This window comes from Dendrobates tinctorius, unplaced genomic scaffold (genome assembly GCF_039654945.1).
Source record: "Dendrobates tinctorius isolate UK_male_01 unplaced genomic scaffold, ASM3965494v1 ptg000113l, whole genome shotgun sequence".
In the NCBI taxonomy this organism is placed as follows: Eukaryota; Metazoa; Chordata; class Amphibia; order Anura; family Dendrobatidae; genus Dendrobates; species Dendrobates tinctorius.
Window position 1 is genome coordinate 9,911,623 of NW_027361781.1, and position 8,647 is coordinate 9,920,269.

The following is an 8,647-nucleotide window of genomic DNA, read 5'->3' on the forward strand; positions in this document are numbered from 1 at the left end:
TCAGGATACCAGGAATATAGTGGTTGAGAGCAAAGGCATTAGGCAAATGAATAGTAACATAGTTAGCAAGGGCGAAAAAAGACATTTGTCCATCCAGTTCAGCCTATATTCCGTCAGAATAAATTCCCAGATCTACGTCCTTCTAAAGAACCTAATAACTGTAAGATACAATATTGCTACGCTCCAGGAAGACATCCAGGCCTCTCTTGAATCCCTCGACTGAGTTCGCCATCACCACCTCCTCAGGCAGGGAATTCCAGATTCTCACTGCCCTAACAGTAAAGAATATTCTTCTATATTGATGGAAAAAGTTCTCTCCTCCAGACGCAGATAATGCCCCCTTGTGACATCATATTCCTTGGTATAAACAGATCCTCTGAGAGATATTTGTATTGTCCCCTAATATACTTATACATGGTTATTAGATCGCCCCTCAGTCGTCTTTTTTCTAGGCTAAATAATCCTAATTTTGCTTATCTCCCTGGGTATTGTAGTTCCCCCATCCCCTTTATTAATTTTGTCGCTCTCCTTTGTACTCGCTCTAGTTCCATTACATCCTTCATGAGCACCAGTGCCCAAAACTGTACACAGTACTCCATGTGCGGTCTAACCAGAGATTTGTGCAGAGGCAGTATAATGCTCTCGTCATGTGTATCCAGACCTCTTTTTATGCACCCCGTGATCCTGCTTGCTTGTCCGCCGCTGCCTGGCACTGACTGCTTCAGGTAAGTTTATCATTAACTAGGATCCCCAAGTCCTTCTCCATGTCAGATTTACCCAGTGGTTTCCCATTCAGTGTGATAGCAAAAGCAGCAAATTTAAAGCTTTGTGCAGAATCTATAAGATGCCATGACCTGGATTCAAACTGGGGTTGCTGCTGCCACAACGCAGAGTATTAATACTCTGAGTATTGATCACGGCAACATTCTCAAGCCAGGTAGGAGTCGAACCTACAATCTTCTGATCCATAGTCAGACGCGTTATCCATTGCACCACTGGCCCTAAATGGCCAGAAAGAGATCCAAGGTCATGCAGTAATAGATCAAAAAACAGAGCAAAAGAGTACAAGGCAAACCACTGAGCAAATACTACCACTGGCATAGATTTGGGACTTACAGCTTAGCCAAGTAGCTGGGTAATCACTTGGAACAGGGAACACTTGAAGGAAGTTCAGCACCTTCCAGTCTGAAATTGGATAACTGAGCTCTCAATCAAAATAACGATGGCTCAGTATGTTCTTGACCTAGACTGGAAAATGGAGCTGCTAGTCACTGCGTCAAAGACACACTGAGTAGAGGAATCGTGACAGAAACCAGTTTTAACCGCTTTGTGACAATGGACATACCATGGACGGAATAGTACATCATACGTGATCAGCCGCGCTCACGGGGGAAGCGCGGCTGATCGCAACTGATCACGGCCAGGTGTCAGCGGATTCTCACAGCAGACACCCGGCACTAAGTGCCAGGAGCAGTCAAGGACCGCTACCTGGCACTTTAACCCTCAGCACACTGTGATCAAACATGATTGCAGCGCTCTGGGAGCAGGGAGAGAGGCTGTTATCTCTGACAGCACCTCTGCCTTTGGATGGTAGACCCTGCGGCATGACACGGGGTCCTGATTGCTCCCATGGTAAACCATTGTCATCATGATGACATCCAGGTTACCAGAGCTCAGAGACTTCCTGTCATGCACAGTGCATGTCAGGAAGTCTCTGAGGTTAGTGAGAAATTGCATGCAGCGCTGACAGCTTATATGGCATGCAGATCTGCATGCCATATAAGCAATCAACCTGCACAAAATGAGTGTCCCATAGTGGCACACAGTGTAAAACATAGAATTAAACAAAAAAAAAATTAAATAATTGTAATTGTACTTAATTGTAAAAATATTTAAAAAACTAATGAAAAATAATAATAATAAAAATCAATATTTATTCTATCATTATATCAATATTTGAATAAAAAATCTCAACAATAAAAGTAGACATATTTAGTATCACTGTGTCTGTAATGACGAGACCTATAAAACTGTCCCACTAGTTAACCCCATCACTGAACACTATTTAAAAAAAGGCAAAAAAAACAATACTTTATCATAATACCGCCGAACAAAAAGTGGAATAACATGCGATCAAAAATCCATCACCAGAAAAATAAAAAAGTTATAGCTCACAGAATAAAGTGATGCAAAAACAATTATTTTTTCTATAAAATAGTTTTTATTGTATAAAAGCACCAAAACATAAAAAGATATAAATGAGGTATCGCTGTCATCGTACTGACCGGAAGAAATTCATGAATTGCTGTTTTTTGTTCATTCTGCCTCCCAAAAATCAGAATAAAAAGCGATCAAAAAATGTCATGTACCAAAAAATGGTACCAATAAAAACATCAACTCGTCCTGCAAAAAAGACCTCATATGACTCTGTGGGTCAAAATATGGAACATTATATCTCAAAATGTGGTGATGCAAAAACTATTTTTTGCAATAAAAAGCGTCTTTTAGTGTGTGACACCTGCCAAATATAAAAACCCGCTAAAAAACCCACTATAAATAGTAAATCAAACCCCCCCTTTATCACCCTCTTAGTTAGGGAAAAATAAAATAAAAAAAAATTATTTCCATTTTCTCGTTAGGGTTGAATTTGGGGTTAGGTGTAGGGATGGGGTTAGGATTAGGGTTGGGATTAGGGTTAGGGTTGGGGCTAACGTTAGGGTTAGTGTTAGGGCTAAAGATAAGGTTAGGGATGTGACTAAATTTAGGGTTAGGACTGGGGCTAAAGTTAGGGTTAGGGATGGGATTAGGGTTAGGGTTGCGATTAGGGTTAGGGATGGGATTAGGGTTAGGTGTGTGTTGGCGTTAGGGTTGGCGTTAGAATTGGGGGCTTTCACTGTTTAGGCACATCAGGGGCTCTCCAAAAGAGACATGAGTCTGATCTCAATTCCATCCAATTCTGTGTTGAAAAAGTCATAGTTCTCATTCCTTTCCGAGCTTTGCCTTGCGCCCAAACAGGGGTTTGCCCCCACATATGGGGTACCAGTATACTCAGGACAAATTGCACAACAACTTTTGGGGTCCAATTTCTCCTTTTACCCTTGGTAAAATAAAACAAATTGGATCTGAAGTAATTTTTTTGTGATAAAAATTAAATGTTCATTTCTTTTAAACATTCCAAAAACTCCTGTGAAGCACCAGAAGGATTAATAAACCTCTTGAATGTGATTTTGAGCACCTTCGGGGGTGCAGTTTTTAGAATGATGTAACTTATGGGTATTTGCTATCATATAGACTCCTCAAAGGGACCTCAAATGTGATGTGGTCTCTAAAAAAGAAAATGGTGTTGTAAAAATGAGAAATCGCTGGTCAAATTTTAACCTTTAAAACTTCCTAAACAAACAATTTTGGTTCCAAAATTGTGCTGATGTAAAGTAGACATGTGAGAAATTTTATTTATTAACTTTTTTGTGTGACATACTTCTCTCTTTTAAGGGTATGAAAATTCAAAGTTGGAAAATTGCAAAATTTTCAACACTTTCACCAAATTTCCATTTTTTCACAAATAAATACAAGTCATATCAAAGAAATGTTACCACTATCATGAAGTACAATATGTCACAAGAAAGCAATATCAGAATCACCGGGATCCATGGAAGCGTTCCAGAGTTATTCCCTTCAAAAGGGACAGTGGTCAGAATTATAAAAATTGGTCCTGGTCATTAACGTGCAAACCACCCTTGGGGGTAAAGGGGTTAAAGCATGGCTCTAAGCCAATGTACATTCACTTTAAAAAATGGTATGATAGGTTATATGTAGAGAGAGACAAATCTGCTGAGATTCAAATTTGGCAAATCATGCTGTGAATTTACAGCAAAATTTAATTAGTAGTGAAGTTATTTAATGTGAATTGAATGTTCTTTTTTATGCTCTGGAATCTCTGCAGACCTAAATGTAGGATATTAAAAGAAAAAATAAAATAATACTTACCTCATCACTCACTTATCCTGTCATTCCTGCTGCTCACCGTTTGGTCCTCCGTGCCTCCTCTTTTTCCCTTCTCCCATCATGCAGGCCAGGATTTCCAGCTTGACTAGAACTGTAACATGAACATATTTCAATTCCCCTCAAATAAATTCATTTATCTTTGGTGGTATGTTTTTATTATTAGTATGAGGCAACTTCCTTCACAATAACAGCTTATCATGTAGTCAACATTTATAATTTTTTTGTAACAAAAATAACATAAGAAAAACATAGGAAGCCGCAGTATTTTCTCATGGTTGGGTGCAAAAATGATCCCTGTTTGGGGAGGAGTATCAAGAGGTTAGCACTTTGCATAATGAAGAAGTGATTGTACTGTTTTGATCATGAAAAGTAATATCTTCTCAAATAGAAGTGAAAAAAATTCTATTGTTTTTGCATCCTCAAGAGGTTTGCCCACTAAAAAATGATTACCGTATACAGTTGCAAAAACTTTTATCAAGTTGACCAAAAATTATACCTTTTGTATGAAGACAAAACAGGAAGTGTTTTGAATGTGAAGAAATGATGGTTTTGTCAGGTAGGAATAAAAAATTACACTTTTCTGTGTCTCCAACAGTTTTTATAATCACAAAATAAAGAATTAATAATCAAGGCTAATATTTTTCATACTGGATGTGTTAGATTGGTTGTCTTGGTTAGACCATTTGATCTAATTGTTGCATGGCATTATTAGGAAATCCACACAACTACACCTGACATCATTAGCCTACTCAATGAATTCAATGAATCTTTGGCAATGCAGAGAATGGCGCTGGGCTTGTACATTTGTGCTCAAAAGTTTACATACCCCGGCAGAATTTTTGCTGTCTTGGCATTTTTCAGAGAATATGAATGATAACACCAAAACTTTTTCTCCACTCATGGTTAGTGGTTGGGTGAAGTCATTTATTGTCAAACTACTGTGTTTTCTCTTTTTAAATCATAATGACAACCCAAAACATCCAAATGACCCTGATCAAAAGTTTACATACGCTGGTGCTTTTGGCCTGATAACATGCACAGAAGTTGACACCAATGGGTTTGAATGACTACTAAAGGTAACATCCTCACCTGTGACCTGTGACCAATGCCAGGAAAATTGTTCAAAAAATATTTGGAATTCAGAGTCCTCAGTGGTTGATACCTTTTAATAGCTAACTTAGAAGATGGTAACAAACTACAAGCTTTCTAGACTACTCAGGTCTCTTCATCAGGCATATAGACTAATACAAAATCTGAAGAATCACATCTTTATACACAATACAGCACAGAAATAATGCAATAGATAAGACAAGTGATGTGAAGCAGAGCTGTCATTATGGGACAGTGATAAACATTTGTGTCCATAAATGTTGGAACAGTTCCTAGATAAGGAGTGAAAGTTTTATTGTCCTCTGCTTGGGGTCTGGTTGTGTTGTGATACCCCCACAAGGTCTGAGGAGCAAATTCCCTAATTGTTGTGAAAAGGAAAGCAAAGGAAAATTGCTCTGGAAGCAAAGAAATACCCACAAATAGCATCAGTTGAAATACCAGACTCTTTGAAAACTAGCGGTATGGCTGTTTCAAGATACACAATAAGGAGGCACTTGAAGAAAAATGGGCTGCATGGTCTGGTTGAATCACCAGAAAAAAGCCATTAATGCGCAAATGCCACAAAGTATCTTGCCTACAATGTGCAAAACAGCACAGACAAGCCTCAAAACTTCTGGAACAAGGTAATTTGGAGTGATGAGACAAAAATTGAACTTTTTGGTCACAACCATAAACATTACATTTGGAGAGAGGTCAGCATACCTATGATGTAAGGAACACCATTCCTAATGTAAATCACAGAGGTGGATCTCTGATGTTTTGGGGATGTGTGAGCTACAAAGGCACAGGAAACTTGGTGAAAGTTGAAGGAAAGATGAATGCAGCACATTATCAGCAAATACCAGAGGCAAATTTGCAATCATCAACCCAGAAGCTGCACATGGGAGGTACTTGGATGTTCCAACATGTCAATTATCCAAAACACAAGGCCAAGTCGACCTGTCATTGGCTACAGCACATCAAAGTGAAGGTTCTGGAGTGGCCATCTCAGTCTCATGACCTCAGTATCATTGAGCCACTCTGGGGAGATCTCAAGAGCACAATTCATGCTAGACAGCCCTGGAATTTACAGGAACTGGAGGCTTTTTGCCAAGAAAAGTGGTCAGCTTTACCATCTGATAAAATGAAAAACCTGATCCACAACTACCATAAAAGACTTCAAGCTATAATTGATGTTAGAGGGGTCAATACATGGTATTGAGAAATGGGGTTTGTGAACTTTTGATCAGGGTCATTTGGCTTTCTTCTGGCAACTCGACCGTGCAGTACAGTACAAGGATTTTTCCATCCTTGTCTCCCACTAAGCACGTTAAACTGTATGGATAAAAAACTAAATCAAGAAAAAATGTGAACTTTTTTGGAGTGTTATATACCACAGTAATGTAAAACAAATTGCGTAATACTCAATTGATAACAAATTCAATGTAGGAAAAAAATTGAATACTCAATATACTGTATTTTGGAGTTTATGAAATGCAGCGCATTATAAGACGCATCCCAAATTTTGAGGAAAACAATAGGAAAAAAAAACGTTTTTTTTATAAAATGGTGGTGCTTCTTATAAGCCATGCATCTTATTGCTTATCGGGGGTGGTGGTTGCAGTGAAGCGGCGTCTCAGGATCGCTGCTGGCGGATGCAGGAGTTGTACAATGTTGTGGACCCCAGACTGGGAGAAAGGGGTGTTCGGATGTGCGACGCTGTAGGTGTTCGGTGGTGCGTGAACTCTACCAACATTTTATGAAAGCCTGGAGCCCTCACACTTCCATGATTTACTGTGTGGTGGACTCCAAAAATGGCTGTACTCTGCACTAGTGTATGTGATCGGACCATGTGTACCCAAAAGTTTTTATAATCTTCAACTGGCGGTTGGAGTGATGTGCATCTAAAAATATTGTTCTACTCTTATGCAATCATGTTTGTGATGATACTGTGCCAGAAGTTGCTGTGTGTATTCCTTAAACCATATCTGTGATAGCAATGTGCCTTGAAGCTGCTGTGTGTACTCTGCCTGTAGGGGTACTGTGTCTGCCCCATTGTCTTGGTTTGAAATTTTAATCAGCTTTTCTGAGGATAATGTGAAAACATGTTTTGTGAGTGAAACTTGTTATCAGCTTTGGCATGAACACTGTGCCTCATTCTCTGTGGGTGAAATGTGTTATCAGTTTCTGTGGGATAAATATGAAAACATGCTCTGTATTTGAAATTTGTCATCAGCTTCTGTGGGGGTATTGTGCCCCATGCTCTGAGGGTTAAATTTTTAACTGTACTGCTGGTCGAAAGCATCAGTCTGTTTGAGGACACTGATAACATTTTAATGTTATTCATTTGCTTCCTATTTTACCATGATTGCTATGGTGATAGAACCCCTCTAAGTAACTTCCTTGTCTACATTCTTTGCAAAACAATTGTCCTGTTCTTACCCCCATTTTGCTTCTGTTTGCAGCCCCCTAGCCCTTAATCTGGTCATTTTACAGCTCTGAACGTCAGGTCCCCATTGACTTTTAAAGGGTTTGGGCTCTGGTGTAAAGTTTGGGTCCCAAAATGGACTTTTTTAAAAGTCCGGCCGAACCCAGTGAAACCGAACATTCTTGGGTTCACTCAGCACCATCTATGATTACTTCCTTTTTGCTGTAAATGAATATCAGGATTCATATAAAATGTCAGGTTCCAGATGGCTTTTTTCAACAGTTTTTGGAACAGTTTATTAAGTTCGAGCTGGGACTAAATCCACAATGAAAAAAAATCTTTCTTTGATTTGCTTTGAATCTTTTGCTCAAAAACGGCGCAAAAATTGAAAGTGTGAGCACATTTTGCTATGAATTCACATTTTGTTTGTTTGTTTGCAGTTTTATGCCCTTTTTTTATCATTTTAGTCTATTTTTTTTATTTGTGATATTTTGAGTACATTTTTTTTCCCGGCAGTTTTGAAAAGTTTATTGAAAACCGGAAAAAAATTCAAGATAAACAGAGCTTAGCCCAAAAATGACAAAAAAGCTTCGATGTGTCAAGGTGCAATGATTTTAGAGACGAAACCCTGCATTCTACTATAGTTTAATATTACGTGTCACCATTTTGTTAACATATTTATTAAATTCAAGAGAAAACTATATATATAAAATCAGAGAAATATGGAGGTATTGCATATGATCTCAAGGACTTAATAGAAAACACAGCCATAACTTGGTCATCTACACAAGAGCATACTTCGGTATAGTCACGTACATAGGAGATTAGTTAATCTCATGGGTCAAGTTCATTATTTTTGGCACCAATACCTTGCAAAATAAATGCAAGGAATGGAAAACATATAATAAGCCCCAGTTAGATTTTAAGTTTCTTTCATGAAAAATCACTAATTTACAACGATTTCTTCTGTGCGTGTCACTATTTTATTAATGCAAGTTAAGGAACAGGGGCAATTAACATGTGTACAATTTAATTGGTGTCATTAGAAGCTCCTGTGATTTAGGAAAAGATGCCTTTCATTTAGAGCTCAATGATGCAAGACTGCCTCGCACTTATAAGATTAGA

General features: G+C 38.4%; 1 non-coding gene across 1 annotated transcript; it reads right to left on the reverse strand.

Moving 5' to 3' along the window:
• Positions 1–929: 929 nt before the first annotated feature.
• TRNAH-AUG (transfer RNA histidin (anticodon AUG)) lies at positions 930–1,002 on the reverse strand. Its single transcript has one exon. It is a non-coding gene; the product is annotated as a tRNA-His (tRNA).
• Between the last annotated feature and the right edge of the window lie 7,645 nt (positions 1,003–8,647).